Raw genomic sequence first — 17,179 nt, forward strand, 5'->3', positions numbered from 1 at the left:
CCTCCCCAAACTATTATTCTGAATATTTATCATTCAAAACGTTCCTGTCATTTCTCATACATTAGACAGAATGCCAAAAGCTGCTTTAAATATACTTGGTCTTTGGCACACCCCAAGGACTGTTTTTTTTTAAATATTATTGAATATCAGAATCCAACTCCAATCTTATTCATGGCTTGGAAGTATCCAGATGATGATGATGATCCTTCAAATTTATAAGGCTGTTCATTTATCCAATGTAGTAATGAACATAAAATAAATACATCTTTATTTTTGTAAAATAAAAAAAAACATTAACAACACAAATTCAGGTTGACCTTCTCATTTAAAGATAATTTAATTTCCCAAATTAACAGCCTGGCCTCAAAATCTGAGGAAAAAGTAAGTCCTTATAATATATTGGGGAAGAACTAGATCTTTATGGTAGATGTACCATGACCTAAAAAGTCTGCTTACTAGACCTTATCAGGTGACATTGCCTCACAGAAAGGAGGTGGAACAAAACCACTTAATCAGATCTGGTAGGACCAGCAAAAACTATTGGTCAAAAGTAACATCACCCCATGCCATGTAAGACTTTAAGGGTAACAGCTAGCATTTTGAATTGTACCCACAAGCCTACTGCAAGCCAATGTAGTTCATGCATCATGGTTTTTGAATCATGGTTGATTGGACAAACCATAATTGGATGAACTTACCTAAAATGTTAAATCTAAAACAACAAAAGTCATATTTTAGTTGGTACAATGTGATATGAATGTGTGGGTGTGACATTCACATTAATGCCACATACATGAAAGAACATGACAGTGGCAGTGCATGGCATATATCTTCAGAATTGCGTCACTGTAATTGACTCTCTGTATATTGTTTTAAAAACCAAAAGCCTTAAATACTTCAGTTTGGGAATATCCAGAACACCATAGGTAAGGGCACCATCAGGAGAACAAATTGTCAAATGTGTATTGCAGCATCATGAAATGAAATCCACCTTGTTATCAGATACAAGTACTCCAAAAGGGTGATTTATTTATTTTTTTGCTTCTGTCTGTTACAGCTGAGGGATCTTCCCTATCTATTACTTCTGAAAGTCCTTCAGGACTTGATTATGCCAGCAGGTCTGGGGACTATTGGGGAATGACAAACTATCATGGTGGCTCCATTACCATTATTAACATCCCTTCATCTATTGCTTCATCTATTAGCTTTGTTTTTATAGTTTTTATAGTTTTTTTTAAATAATAATCATAATTCTCTTAGGTATTTCTTAATTTGTTTTAATTTTGTTGCATGCCAGCCAGAGCCATATGTTTTGTGAGATGGGTAGCTATAAAAATTTTGGTTGTCTTAAAATGCATCAAGTAACCTACCAACTTTATAAAGAAATATATTAGTAATATGAAGGTTAAAGTTATCAAAAAACTAAGGAGAATCAATGATCAAATAAATGAAATAACATGCAGCAGGATCCTTTCCAATCCTACCAGTTTTGGATCTAGATAAAAATAACTGAATATATGTTGAATTGGAGACATTTCTACTGTAATACTTTTCAACTTAGTCATATGCCAAAGTGTAACTATACTACGTGCAGAGCAACAGTTGGGCTGCTTTTTTCTCCATACTCGTGGAGATGATGCAAGCCATTCTTGAATTTTTTTGACATGTCTCATGCAATTTTTCCCATAATCTGTCAAGTCCTTGGCTGCTATTGTGCATAAATAATGAAAAAACCTTAAAGAGTTTTTTAAAACAAAGTCTCAAGATTATAATATAATACTTTCACATATATATATATATAAAGTTTGCTGGAGAAGATCCAGATTTATCTAGTCTAGCATTAATGTCTATGGAGATTCTCAGTCATCCCGGTTATGGTTGTCCCAAAGGTGCTTTTTTCAAAAAACAACTGGATTTTCTTTATCTTTCTTTGAAGATGTTTTGCTTCTCAGCCAAGAAGCTTCTGGCAATTCTCAGTTCTTCAGTACTCAATTCAGTCAGAACTGAAGAAGCTTCTTGGATGAGAAGCGAAACATCTTCAAGACAAAAAAAGTCCAATTGCCTTTAGAAAAAAGCCTATTTGGGATAATCCAGTATTAAATTTCCATCTAGAGAAAGACTGCAAGTAGGACAAAATCATAGCAACTAACCACCACCTCGGTGCTCCAGAGCAATTAGGTTTCAGAAGAATATAACCTCCAACATCGAAAGTAATCAAAATGAATATTTATTAATAGTCTTATCTGATATGAATTCATTTAGACCACCTTACCATAAGGCTGATCAAGGCATCTGCTTCAAGGAGGCAATCTGTTGGTCCTTTTCCTATCATAAGAGAGGAAATTGCATACCTCCCTTTTCTTCAAGCTAGTTTTACTGTCTTCCTGCACATGGCACTGAATCTGTTCCTTTGTTTCAAAATGTCTTTGGCCCCACATTCCATATTAATATGGCTATAGCTGAGAATGTTAAGATAATTTCCAAAGCAATGTGAAATGCACCACAATAAAAGGAAAATCCTTCTTGCTATATTGTTATCATTAGTTCAGGGCATCTGAGCTTTAGCCCCAGCAAGGTGCTTTATAACATCAAGATATCTTTAATCAATGCCGTGAGATGTAATTCTCCTCATTTGAATTGCTCTATATTGCCTCAAAGGCTCTTCCACACCTCCATTAACTAGACAAGTTAAGAATATGCATTACAAAGATACAGAAATATCCATTTACAGTATCTAGTCATTTATTGGAAGCTGTAGCACAGGCTTCTTTAAAAACAGGCAGCAAAGGCATACAAACTCAACTATTGGAGCTGCTGGAGAAGGCAATCTGAACAGGCAAATCAAAAACAGAGATCATGAAGCAACGTATTAGTGATGATTTATTCAAAATGTTTATCAGAATGAAATGCCACTGACAGCTTTGCACAGGGTTAATCTTCAAGGACCAACATTATAATAGCTTTTTTTTAAAGATTAAATAAAGTACAGTCATTTTTAAATTGTTCTTTATAACTTTTATGGCCCCCAGAATCACCGTAGAGAGATGCACAATCTATAAATAATTTAGTTAAATAAATAAGTAAATAAGTATTTACAGAAATATGCTGCTGACTTCAGGAGACATAATTCTATATAAGCGTGTATATATAATTGAAGCCTAAAGCCAAACTGAATAATGTGAATTGTGGTTATGTTATATTTTCCTTCTTTCTCTGGTTGTTAATGCATTTATTCAGAAATCTATTGATTCTGAAGAATCATTTTACCACTATTATTCTAGAAATAATGAATTTTTTAAAACTGGGTTCATTAGCTGGAAATGAACTTCATTAATTATGTCTTGATAACATTAAATGTAAGACCATTTGGTTTAAAAATGTAATAGTTTACTTTCATATAATAATTCTTTGTATTCTAAGAAGTATCTTAAGTTCAAAAGTTATGTCAGTCTAAGTAAGTGAAAAAAGTGAAAAGAAAAAAACAGAGTAGGCCAAAGGAAGGAAAGGGAAGGAAAGGAAAAGGCGAAAGACGCAAGGCAAGGAGGAAAGGAAAGGAAGTTTCTCAGGTATTCTATACTGAATAATCAAAATTAGTATAGTTCTTCTTTTCAATGATAGGTTCATTGGATTAGATTATCTTCTTGAAGACACTCTTTTCCAGCTAGATATCCAGTGTACCTATTGAACTATATGTTTTGCGATTACCATCTAAATAGAATGGAGGGTCATAATCGAATGTTTTCTGAGAACATCAGGTTGTGAAAGGTTTTTAGAGACTTAAATAAATAAATTCCATGTTAATTATTTCTATGTATGGAAGATAAAGAGTATTAAATTTGCTAATATTTGCATATCTCACTCTAATGCAAATATTATCACATCAGCACATCTTGAATTTGATGGGTAAAGAATGAGAGCCCCTGAACTACTAATTACATTTCCATGCCAATTCATATTTTCCTGGTCCCTATCATTTTTTATACCACAAAAAGTGGCATATGTTTTAAATATTCTAATGTAACAATGCTTAATATAATAATTCCAATGATTAAAAAGAGCATGCTAAATTAAAACTTCCATTCTGTATTTGAGTTTCTCAGAAAACCCCTTTTCAATAAATGCTCATTATCCACAATCTTTTATAAAATAAATTTACCTTGTTTTAGACTGTCAGTGTGCATGGATATTTTTCATATCTTTTTTAAAAAAACTCCTCAGAGTTTTTACTTCTTATATTAAATATTGAATAATCATAAAATTTTCTCACTCTCACCCTTAATTTTTCTTTAACACAATTATTAGGAGTTATATTTTGGAAGATTATGTTCTGTCTCACCTCTGAAGTACCTAAGATTATTTTGTACTCATCTATGCTATTACCATCTGCAAGATGGTAATACTTCTTCTATTACTTCTATGCTATTACTTCTATGCTATTACCATCTGCAAGAAGTGGTAATAGCATAGAAGAATCAAAGGAGAGACTTTATTATCAAATCTTGTTACATCATTTGGACAACAGCTACATGCAATTCCAAAGTGTAGGAGTTCATGTCTAACTTTTCTGATGTCCCAGAAATTTAAGGATTTATTTATGGCCTAATATTTATTTCTTCTGCATTTTACTTCTCATGCACTTAAATGAAGTGTTAAATGATTATCCTGATGTATAAACCAGATTGCATTCTGAGTTTAAACCACTGCTTACAAATTTTAAAAAGAGAACCGCTGCATTAAGATAAAGGGAAAGGGAAAATGTGTCTACATAGTCTTTGTATTCAATCCACAAAACCAAATGTTAAAAACTTAGTTGTCATGTCTGACCTGAGACAGTGAAAATTGAATAAACTATCTGGCCCACAAGCAATAAAAATAAACAGCGTCTGAATCAGTGGAAATAAAAACAATAAAATAAAAACAAACCACTGGGGGTAGACGTACTCTGCTTTCTCTGTCTCAGCCACTGAGTTAGCCAACAGCTGTAGTTGGCAGAAGGGCAGCCTTTGAAAATGAATGACTGGCTCTGCTAATAATTATTCCCAAGATTGCCGATGGCTTTTTCCCATTGAGGATGAAGATCACTATATATTTTTTTAAAAAGAAACTGTCTTTAGTCTGAATGTTCTGTAGCATCTTGTGCGTGACTTTGTTTAGGCTAAATGGGAATTCAGCCACAAAGAACATTTGCCAGTGAAAATATAATGCTTTTATGTCTTGCCCCGGCATTCTGGGTCAACCTTCCTGATTATAGACAGCTTGTTTAGAACTAAAGAACAGGATAGTTGGTGATGTGTTTGGTCTTCTGTTTTTTTTTGTTTTTTTTGTTTTGCTACATCTATATGGAAATATTTCCATCACAAGAAATTACTGATTTGTATAAACTAACAGAATAAACTTTGAATGTTGGGGAAGGTAGGTTTTCTATAGGAATGAAAATAAGTAATTTTATTATAATTTGAATAGTTATTTCTCACAATGTTGCTGGGCATACTGCAATGGTTTACTGCCTACAAGTAAAGGAAAAAATTGTGGTCTTCTGCCTTTCAAAAAGTAACTGCACTCAAACTGAAACATGTTTGGAATTGGTGATGAGGCAGAATTCTCTCCCTCTCTCTAGTACAGTTCTGTAGACCAGATATTGCTTAAATAATTCCAGGGCAGAATGGCCTATGGTAAGAGAGAATGAAAACTGTAGTTCAGAAAAACTGGAGGAACATTCAATACTTCACTAAACCAGTTATAATATTCCAATCAGAATAACTCATATTTTAAAAGATGTGCTTCCCATCTTTAAGCAAATGCTGCAAGAGGAGAGTTGTGTTAGTCTATAATAGCCAAATAGCAGAAGCCAGAGGGCATCTGCTTGGTAGTATGTTTCCAGGCTGTGATGACCCAGAGTATATCAGAAATGTAACAAGACCCAAAACGTAACTAAAAGTCCTTTAATGCCTTCAATTTGGCTTCACTGTTTAATTGTTCACAATAGAGGAGTAAACTATTTTCAAAATAACATTTCAAAGGAAAGAAACATAGTTCAAATTCAAAGAGCCGATAACGAAGCAAAAAACAAAAGCAAACTGCGCTGAATAAAGTTCCATGACAGACCAGGATAGATAATTGCCAACTTCAGGAAGACAACCAGGTACAGTCCGTTGGAAGAACACCAACCAAGATAAACCTTCTTTAGGAATAAAACACTAATTTGTCTCCAGCGTCTGTTAGTATGCAGGTCCAAACTCTTATGCAAATCTTACACCTGCAACCCATGAAGAGGATCATGGCCCTCTCCTCTGAAGTAGACCACATTTTACCCTGATCCTCTCCTCCCTAGGATGGATAGGGATGGACCTGGGTCCTCCTCTGACTGCTCTTCCCCAGCCTCCTCCACCACCTCTGGAGCCACACTTCCACTCCCTGTTGGCTGATCCTCTTCTTCCTCAGAATCCGTCTCCACCAGGGGCATGATACAGACTAATAAGGTTTATTAAAAGGCATAACCATTCATGAGTTACAACTCACATCATGAGTTAAAACAGAATGGCTAAATCTACATAGGATTTTAACTGGGATGAGGAATAGAGTGGAAGATTTGGGAAAGAACCAAATTCTTATGCAGATGGAGACTAGAGTGAGACAGGTTAAAGTACCTTGCCAAATAACAACTGTAATGTGTTAAAATCAACTGCGTTGACAACTTCATAGAGTTAATCCTCCTTTAGCAACCAAAATTGGAGCCAAGAAATCAGTTGTTAAGTGAAAATGGAAAAAATCATATGACCGCACCTGTGCTTATGATTTCACAGCTTGCTTTTGCTTTGCAGTGTCAGAATGATATGACCCCAAACAGCCAGGTGAACCTAAACAATTTCCATAACTTAACTCAAAATCAAAATCATGTGGTTTACCCTGTGATGTTCTATTGAAGTTCTTAGTTGAGTCAAATTATTACACTTAGGACACATTGTGTGAAGAAATAGCTCTCTGCAGAAGTCTATTAAGCTGCAAGGAAAGAGAAGAAGCATGAGCAGCAGTGAGGTAGATAAACTCAATTACAGTGGCAATAGGTATTTGATAAGAAGATCTGAAGGACCAGGTTGTGGATAATTTCTCCAGCAACAAAATGGTAACTCTGCTGGAAATACAAAATATGTCTTTTCCTTAGGGCTCTTGACTAAGTGATTATCCTTTGGCTTCCTCCATTTCCTCAGCAACATGTGAAATAGGGACTTGCCTCTGGTATGATAATTGTTCTATGTTAACATACTCCAAAAGCTGAAATCTGATTGGTCCACACGGACCGCATCCCGATTGGTCTACTGAACGTCCGTGATTGGCTTCCTAAGAATCAACCGCGATTGGCCGAGCCGATTGCGGGAGATTCAAAGTCCTGTCATTGGCCAACAAGCCGCGAGCAATCCCTATATGAAGGGCTGCCGTGGCTCCAAGATCTTGTACAGGTCTTAACATAAAATAAAGAGCTTGAAGTGCACTGGTCTCATGTCTCTTTTGTACCCGATCTAACACTAATGGCAATTCTTTTAAAACTGTAACATATATTAAACTTCATAAATCTCTACATGAAAAACAACAAGCAGCTTCTTTAATCTGTGCATTTACATCCTGTGGCATCAATGGAGTGGTTCATTTCCTCCTTCAATTGACTTTAAACAGTAAAGTTTGAGATATACAATCCATTTTCTTTCTTTTTATTTATATCTGTTCAGTGCTGTAAATTTATTACTATCATAATTAAGTGCATGTCCATGTAATTGTATTTTTCTCACTATTTTCTGCCAGTATAGCTACTTTATTGTATATATTTTCAGAGACTTGAGCAAAAAAACAATATAAAAAACCCTGCTTATTTATTTTGGACTCTTGGTTTTTAAATAAAATGTCTATAACTATACATTGTAAAAGAGATCATTGATTTCTGAACTGAAAAGAAAAAACTGAATAAGTGGGGTATTGTCCTATTTCATATATTAGGACATTATGAGCAATCTGGAAAATAGTATTATTTGGAAACGCTTAAGAATTTAAAAATTATCTATAGCTTTTTTCACTCTAAAATGCTAAAAAAGATGACTTTCAGTTTAATTCAGTTTAATTCCATTTTTCAAATTCAAAACTCTTTATTATAGCCCTAAGATCAGATACAAATAAGATATTGAATAAAAGAAGCATTACATCTGTCTATATGTATATCTTTATAAGAGAAAAATAATAAGTACCAGTATAATGGGGTCTAAAAATAATTAAGGGCATAGTTACTAAAATAAATCCAAATAAAATACTATTTTAAGAAGTTGTAATAGTTTTAGTAATGTTTCTTGTGTTGTTCAACTTATAAATGACAGCTGTTTTTACAGATAAGTCCAGTATTTATGTGCAGTGGCTTACAGATTTAGTTCATCCATATGATCTGAAATACGCATTTAAATACATTTTATGTCTATCTAAACCTGCTTAAGTTTTAGCAAGTGTGAAATAGGCAAAAGTTGTCTTACTTCTGTCTCTTCTACTGGATTACAAAGCAATAGGCTGCTTTTTAAGGAACTGAATTTGGTAAATCTAGACAAAGATTTAACGGACAAAGATGGTGGTGTGAAAATATTCTTCCAATAATTTTAGGTTCTGCAACTTGTTTACATTTTGTGTAACACATGCATACCAGTATCAGGTAACACTGGTTTAAAATATTGCAAAAATCTCTTGTTGGCATGAAATTATTCCACTTCCTTAACTTTCAAGTGGAATGATGGTTTTAATAGCCTGGCAGCTTCACACAGTTATAAATGGTCTTTTTTTTTTTACTCCAAATGACTGACAAATATAAATAAAGTAAACATAGAATATTGCTATGTTTTTCTGTTTTCTCTTTTTTGCATTTATTCCTGTTGATAAAACGTAATACATATATATTAAAAATATTGCTTGAAGGGTAAAGGGGATGAATGGTGGGTGGGAAAGGCAGCAATAGTTCTTTTCTGTGGGGAGTGGGATGAAGAAACACTAATGTCTAGGGGGAGAGGTTTAAAATGTCCACATGGTGCTCATGGCAATGCAATCAAAGACTTAGCCATTTTTTTACTTATTGAACCTAAAGTGATCAAATGAGTCTTGATAGCTCCCAAGGTATGCAATACACAGCAGTTACAACATCCACTATATGCATATCAACATAATGGACAAAAATAATAATGTGGTAAATAAAAAATGTGTTCTACAAGATACCTGCAAAATACACACAAAAGCGGTAGGGCTCTGACTGTATTGCTGCAATTGCCATTGTCCCTTTTTTACACCAACCCCACTTTCCACCATGCCACTGTGAGGGGATATTATATTTGTCCAGGATTGCAGGAGTTTGATTAGGACTCTGATTAGAGGAATTTTTTGCAGGCATCTAAAATCACCTGGAGTGACTTTCCCATTGTGCAAGATTTTCTCAGCATTCCAGGATTATTTCATTGATCCCTGGATCTAGTCTAAGCATCATTACATCTAAATCCTGTTTTTACTAGACAGAAAAACCATTTAAACTTCCCACAGTGTTTTACTAAAAATATGTTTCTTTCTTCACTTTTTTCTTTAAAATTCTCCGAGAATAAAACCCCGAAGAATAATAGAAGGATATTAAAGTTTAGGATGCTAATAATTTATAGACTTTGGAATCTAGCTTCTCTCAATTTCTAGTAACACAGAAGAAATAAAAAACCTACATTAAAGCAGCTTGGAGATTTTTCGAAATATTTCACTCTCCTTCTCAATTACATGACTGAATCTTATTAATGAAGTCCCTCGTTAAACCAGAATGGGAGCCTACTGCCAAAGATTTTAATCTGTCAGAACAAATGAAGAAGTCAGAGGCAGCATATTATTAATGTGGAGAATATAGGTAGCTTTTCTTAAATCACAGACCCATATATGCAACCTTTGTAAAAAAAGAAAAAAGGATCCCTCTGAGGGATATTACTGAGATGGATATATTTATTATCAAATAAAGGATTTATATGGTACTTCATTAAAATATCTTAACTAGAGCACACTTTTCTCTCACTGATCCTGCAAATTCCCTTAGTTACTATGCTCTTCCCTGCAAAAAGATTTGGATGGGTTTATTCAATATAAAGCTGGACTAAGAAAAAATAACAGTGCCCAAACCTCCGGGGCTTCTTTCTCGCTCTCTCGCCAATTTTTAAGAAGAAAAAAAAATGGGGCTAAGCAGGTAGGGGCAAATGGTTAAGATTATTCTGCCTACATCAGGATTTAACAGATTAGTTATGGACATTTTTTGAACCAATTCAAGGGCTTCTCTGGAATAATAACAGTTTAGAGAAGGTGTGGGTAGCTTTTAATCGTGCACTATTTGACATCCTCACTTTTTCTTTACAGAAATTAATGACTAAATTAATTTAATCATATTTTGATTTCAACAAGAAGGGATAAGTCATTAAACACTGCTATCCAGAAGAATTTGCATAACAAAACTAACCAATTTTTGCTTGAGAAATTGTTCATTTGATTTTTAAAAAGTTAAACTTAGACGCTATACAAACTACCAACTCTGTATTTATCCCATAATGCTAAAGATTTTTTTTCTTTTGTTTAATCATATCCAGTTCTCAGAGATCGCCTGGAGAAGTCCCTGCAGTTTTCTTGACAAGTTTTTTAGAAGTGGTTTGCCATTTTGTCCTTCCTAGGGTAGAGAGAGAAAGTGACTGGCCCAATGTCACTCAGCTAGCTTTGTGCTGGACTCATGGACTCATGGTTTCTAGCCTTAACCTCAGCTTTCTTTTAGAAAAGTTGTTTCATTTTCATTAATTTGATTGAAAAATATTGTACTACAAGGAACGGATTTCTTTCTTGAAAATGAATCTCCCATCAAGTGTCAGGGAAATCAGGAACCAGGCAGTTCAATTGGGTAAAATCAGGATTGGGCTGCTACCGGTTCTCCCCGTTTTGGGCGAACCTGTAGTTGTTTTATGGCTGGTTTGGTGAACCAGCAAATCCCACCCCTGGCTGGCCCCACCCACCCAGTCTGCTGCTCCTAGGAGTCCCCACATGGCCCGTTTGGATGCCAGGTAAGTGCAGGGCCCATCCAGAGGGCCGGGGAGGGTGAAAACCGGGCCTCCCTGAGGCTCTGGAAGGCTGGAAATGGGCCCATTTCCAGCCTCCAGAGGGCCTCTGGAGCCTGCGGGAGGCCATTTTCGCCCTCTCAAAGGCTCAAGGAAAGCCTCCAGAGCCTGGGGAGAGTGAAAATGCCCCCCCACCATGGTGCAGGAGGCTGACTAGGCCACACCCACCATGGCAACACCCACCCAGCAATTGGGTAGAGAACCAGGTGCTATTGTTGAAGCCCACCCCTTGGTAAAATGATTTATTGGAAGGCTGTAGAGATTCTCAGTCATGCAGGTCATGATTGTCTCAAAGGTGTTTCTTCAGGAGGCAACTGAATTTTCTTGTTTTTTCTTTGAACACGTTTTACTTTCTCATCCAAGAAGCTTCTTCAGCTCTGACTCAATGGTGGGGAATGAAACAATTTATATTCCTTGCAGACATTATTATTTGCATCTTTTTGAGGATCATTGAAGCACTTGGGAGGTTTATCTTACTGAGGCATTATAAAGTGATATTAGCATTTCATATGACTTTGATTCTATCCCTCTGTTAATGCAACCTAGGACTGCAACCTAGGATTTAAGTTAATTTTGAAATGATTCTAAATTGTACTGTTAGTTAAATATTAGCTACTAATCATTCTATATACATATGCAAATAATCAAAAAGCTATATTATGTCTCTGCTTATTTATATATTCTACATAGCAAACAAGTTATTACTCATTTATTTAAAGTAATACCACATTTCCAATGTCCATGCATCATTTCACATCTTGTCTAGATACTTTTCATATCTAGTCAACAAACTCCTACAATTCTCAGCTAGGAAATTGGTCGTGCTGATTGAAAATGTAATCCGTAGTCTCGATACATTTTAGATTATTGGGACTATGTTTCATGTACAATAGTTTTTTGACCAGTTCCCTATATATGTGGGGGAATAATGTCTGATTCCCCGCCCTGAAAGAAACTCGTTATCCATTATTTTGATTAAATACAACAGAATATGATAATTTTTCCTTCTCCTTGTTATTTTTTTTTTCTATAACTATGATTGAGACCCTTTTTGCTCTGCTCATAGTTAATTAGTGAGTTAATAGCCCACAAACATTTTGGATGGAACCAGACCTGATCAGCAATGTTTTTTGATCACCTGTCCCAAAATATTTCCTGTATGAACATTCAGATTATATCCATTTGTATGAATTGTGGAAAATTTAGCTTAACTGCAGGATCACAAGCATGTTGTATTAAATTCACCTTGACTGATTGCAGACTGGCTCAGGAATGATCCAGCCTAACTGGTTCCTGTACAGTCACCCTTGTGTGCTATAATCAATATTGTTACAAATATGAATTCCAACATTCATAATAAAAGTTGATTGCCTGTTGGGTTTTGGTGGAATCAATTCACCAGTGAAAAAATGAAGCACACTGGAACAACTGTAAATTTTTATACATTGATTCGAATGTATGATAAGCCTTAGAGGAACACTCTGTATTTTTGGCAAGTGCTAAAGCAGCAATGTCACACTCAATTTCATTGAGGGCCGCGTGCATCAGAGCTATGATTGACCTTGGGGGGCTGGGTGGGTGTGGCCGACTAGGTGTGCCCAACTGGGTGGGCATAGCCAGCTTGATGCCACTCCCCAAAACTGCTGGCATGTTTCCTCTTCACATTGGTAGACTGGGCCGAAGCCATGCTGGCCCAATGTTTCCTCTTCACATTGAGTATACTGGGCTGAAGCACGTGGCCGACCCCTTACATTTTCCAAGATGGCCCCATGGGCTGGATCTGACCACATTGAAGGCCGAATCCAGCCCATGGGCCTTGTGTTTGACACCCCTGTGCTAAAGGCTTGTTTTCAGACTGAGACAATATAATGAGATAGACCAATCTTAGTCACTCATAGAGAAGTCTTTTAAACTAACTTTCTATACTAATGATTGTGTCAGAGTTTGCAGCAATCCAACCATCACACAAGTAAATAATTCAGCAGGATTATATATATTGACAGATTCTACCTTAAAATTAATCTAGTTTGAAACAACCCATTGCTATCCAGCATTTTTGTTGTTTTGGTTTCTGAAACAGTAGCAACAGAACTCTAAATTAGAACTATTACATGATGAGACCATTCTTTCACAAATGAGATTGCTTGTTAATAATTATTAATGGTCATCTTGTTAAAAATTAGGTGCCCTTGTTGGCCACAGCTGGGCAGAGTTTTAGAACACAATGAGACAAAAGTTCAATTCTTGCAATCTTTCCCTGTGGATAATATCTATGAACACACTATGTGCAGGCATTCCAACTTTGTGATCCCTAAACAATTGTATGTCTACAGATAAACAGCTGCATTTTTCTATATGATTAGTACATAAAGAAAGAAAAGCATGAGTTATACTGTAATACCAGTACTGCACTGTAATGGGGGAGAACATTTTCTGACCTATGGTTGGATGAGCATGATTTTCATAATAGCTGATAAACAGTTTCCTATGAGCTAGAAAAATTTGAAAACTAATCTAGGAGCCATCTAAATCTAAAAGTTTCCGAGATGGAGAATCATTTGTGTTCAGATCATCACTAGGCTAAACAAGTGACAAGTGCTACACTTTACAAAAATCAATCATTTGTTGTTTTGTAAGCCACTGAATTTCATGGTTTATTCTTATATGGCGAGTGGATGGACAATTTTAAATAGCTGTTTTAGAGTCTCTAATACCCAAAACTATTCCCTCCTTGTATTATCCCTGAACATTTTCTTCTGCCTGATTTCAAATTATGTTCTTACAACTACATGAATATGATGTTTCTATTGTTTATATTAAGCACAAAGATATGTTTATAGTAGTGTGACATGACTTCCAGGATTGCAGTGAACAGGCCACAAAATGACATGAAAGTTCTTCTGAAAGAGAAAGTAATTTATAAGTGTCAGAAAATGAGCTGGTAGCTGTTCAATTTTGCTGGAGACAACAATGCTATATAAGGTTTATCAGAAGGAAACATATTCAGACTGGCCTACAGGCATATTGGCCTTTGCCAGAACAAATTAAGAAGAAACCAACTGTGATAGCCTCCAATTCTAGATAGAAAATGTTGATGATAGACCCTAGACTTATAATTTGTCAGGAAACTAAAAATGAAATACTAAAATTTGTGCATTTGCCACAGCTAAGCCAGGTACCCATGATTAGCTCAAGATGAAAAGTAAGCACCAAATTCATTTCATTAAGCAATGAATATCCAGCTGTACAGCATGTATTTGTTCTATCCCTAGAGGCAGAGAAAGCCAAAATTGTTTCAGGAGAACCTTTAGTCAGGATGTTAGGAATATAAGTCACCTAACAGCTATTTGGGTTGGAAATATATAAACCAGGATAAACATTTTAATACTGTCTCTTTAAGAAAATGTAAAAAACTGTAATTGGATGTGGTTTCTCAAACGACCATAAAATGGAGCCAGAAACCTGGGTTGTTTAGTCTTAGTCTTAGTCTCAGTGAGTCTCTGTTTTTCCTTCTGTTGGAGAGTATTGTTGTTCCTCCTAATTGACTGTTATTCATGGATTTGATGTAAGTCTGTTACTGAACTTTTGACACTGGACGTTTTTGACACTGGACTTTGTTATTGGATTATCCCTGGACTGAAAATTGACTGCCTTACCTGTGAATGACTTTGGACTGTGTTTGAACTTTGCTTAAAAGTTTCTGGAAGTAAAAACATACATTTACTGTACAGTGTATCTGTGTGCTGTGTGTGTATTATTCAAACACTACTCTCAAATACGTCTCCCTGTATGCGCTCATTCTCCTAACGGGGAATTACCTCAACACAGGACACCTTAGTTTTCAAAGCTTGTTTCTTACTTATAGCCATGGAGTCCACTTCAAGGTATCCAAAGGCTTTGCAACTTTATAACAAGAAAGCTGATGCCTTTATAGTCAAGATGAAGTAGATACATAGCACTCCACTCAGTAGCTTCCTCCTTTTCTATCTATCTTATTTTCACCTACTCTCTCTCTCCACAACTTTCACAAATTAAAAGGGCACAAAGGCATCTGCAAGTTTCATTCAAGGCAAAATGAAGCAGCATTGCAATTTTGTGACACTAGTACCATCCTGTTTTACACATATTGTGTCAATGTGCACACATATGAAAAGGGCAAGCTTGTATAATGTAACATGGAGCTGCAATGCTCCTTGCTTCATTTGATGAAGACACTCGTGGAAGTGGATAACTTCTACAACAACTTTCCAGGATTCTGAACTCTTTGGAGAATTGACAAAATCAACTCAGCCTGCATAGCAGATGCTCAATTCAAGGTATGGAGAAGAAATGGAAATGGGTGCAGCAGAAAAAGAAAAATCAACACTCATCTCTTCATGCAATTCTAATTTGGAGCCTCTGGCAACTAAATTTGTCAGCAGCGCCTGATTTTTCTGCTAATCAAAATAATTGTCAATGCAATAAAAATAATAAAATAATAAATTCCTTGCTTATCATATTATATGTACGTCAGTGGCTCAGTCTTCAGGTTATGAGTCTTCAGAGCACATCACAGGATCTTCCAGTGGGTTTCATTAGTCAGTTATTTATTTCCTTATTATATTTAATTCTTACCTTATATGGGTGTTTTATCCTATTTTTTTCCTCAGACCACAACCATAGTATATACTGGACTGAGAGATGTTCACTTTTCCAAATCACTCAGTGAGTTCCAGGGTTGCATAAGGACTTGAACCTGGGGTTTCTTAATTCACCTGATAGTTTAATCCCTGCACCATAGTGGCGTAGTGCCTCCTTTTCCTGAACTTAGATACAAGCAGCTAATACAAAACTAATTTTAGCAGAAGGCTGTAAACTGTATGTCCATTAAGCCCACTGGGATCACCCCAGTGTAAAAAGTCAACTGGCAGTATGTATCATTTGTACATTTGTACATTTGTATAAGATTTACTCTAGCATGACTAACTGCATATCTTTGTATTAAAAGATGGAAACAGTGAAGAGTTCAGGATAGTATGCCTTTGGGAAATTACAGTATTGCACTTCACAGGCTGAAGTAATTTTGAAACTTTCATTGTTCAGAGTGGGGATAGGAGAGTCTTGGGGGATTCTTATCAGTTAATTTTAATGAACTACTTGGTATTTCAAAAGAAATTTAGGCATCCAATACTAGGCACTAACAACATTGGTTTTATTGGAAAATGACACAAGGTCGTGCTAAAACTTAAAGGAGAGGACAATGTGCTGCACAAAACTGTTGTGTGAATCATTTGCTGAAATCAAATCTTGAAAATAAATAGGTGAATCATTCTAGATTCTTGCCATTTTTTAACTAATACTCAAGAAAACACCCTTGGGAAATGTATATAGAAACATTTGGAAGAGATCTAATTAAGTAATTATCATGCTGTATTCTGCCTTGTCCAGGTCTCACTTGAAGTATTGTGTTCGGGTCCACACATTCCAGTAGAAGAAGACATCAAAAAAGTGGAACCAGTCTGGAGAGGTTGGGATGGTGACTCGAAGTCAAATCCTATGAGGAACAGTTAAAGGAATCTTAAGTATCTTTAATTTGCAGAAGAAAAGGTTGAGAGAGCCTTTCAAATTTTTGAAAGGCTGTCACATTGGGGTTTCACAATGATTCTCACTTGTGAGCCATTATGAAGCAATAGTTAGAATGCAGTATTGCAGACTAACTCTGCTGACTGCCAACAGTTCGATCCTGTTTGGCTCAAGGTTGGCTCAACCTTCCATCCTTCTTGAGGGCAATATGCTGACTCTGTAAACCGCTTTGAGAGGGTTGTAAAGCACTGTGAAGTGGTATATATGTCTAAGTGCTAATGCTATTCTTTCAGAGTTTAAGACTAGAACAGCTCTGGAGCTGCATGTGCTCTCTCATCCCTCTGCTGCAGCTCCCTGCCACTCAAAATATGCATTACAACTGCCAATGTGTGTGACACCTGCTGGCACATGATTTATTGAGCTTTTTGACTCCTGGTAGACCAACCATGGGTAAATCCAAGAAATGAAAATGTTGA

The sequence above is a fragment of the Pseudonaja textilis genome, chromosome 7 (genome assembly GCF_049901715.1).
Source record: "Pseudonaja textilis isolate UNSWEBS1 chromosome 7, rPseTex1.2, whole genome shotgun sequence".
NCBI lineage: Eukaryota > Metazoa > Chordata > Lepidosauria > Squamata > Elapidae > Pseudonaja > Pseudonaja textilis.